The sequence below is a fragment of the Ailuropoda melanoleuca genome, chromosome 6 (genome assembly GCF_002007445.2).
Source record: "Ailuropoda melanoleuca isolate Jingjing chromosome 6, ASM200744v2, whole genome shotgun sequence".
NCBI classification, from domain to species: Eukaryota; Metazoa; Chordata; class Mammalia; order Carnivora; family Ursidae; genus Ailuropoda; species Ailuropoda melanoleuca.
Window position 1 is genome coordinate 94440493 of NC_048223.1, and position 653 is coordinate 94441145.

A 653-nucleotide genomic window follows, 5' to 3' on the forward strand; every position below is an offset into this window, starting at 1 on the left:
GGAATGGAAAGTGTGGCCTGGCCGTCCAGTCCTGTGGTGGAGAAGGTGGAGCCCAAGACGTCTCACTTCCCCCCACCCCCAGGTTTTTCCTTTGTAGGTGGGGGCTCTCAGGGCATCTGGAAAGAATCGGTCGGCTAAGAAAGGAAAGGCTGTCGCCTGAGGACGCGCAGGCTCGAGACCGCCTCTCCTGGAGCAGGCGGGCGGGAAGGGATGGCAGGGACAGCAGTGACCCCAAGGCAGACGGTTCTGTGGGCGCTGGGGGAAAAAGGCCACTAGCCCAGTCCCCACGGGTCTGGACGCCCCAGGCCCGGGCCGTCCGTGCAGGGGATGTTGTCGCGCCCCCCCCGCCCCTACCAGCGCCATTCGTGCGCTCTCACTCCCGGCGCGACCCTCCGCAGGCCTCGCCTTATCCCCTCAGCCCAGACCCTCTCGTGCAGACCCCTCCTCGCCGCGTCTCGCGACAGTCGCCAAACATGGCCGCCCGGCGTTGGCCGCGGCGCCTCCGCGCCCAGACCTTGGGGGCGACAAGACTGGCAGCGGCTGGCATCCCAACCCGCCACCCTCGAGCCCGGGGCGGGGCGGGGGCGGCTGAGGCAAGAGGCAGGCGGGGAGCCGCGGCCGCTGGCCGGGCGCGCGCGGGGGCGACGGCAGGG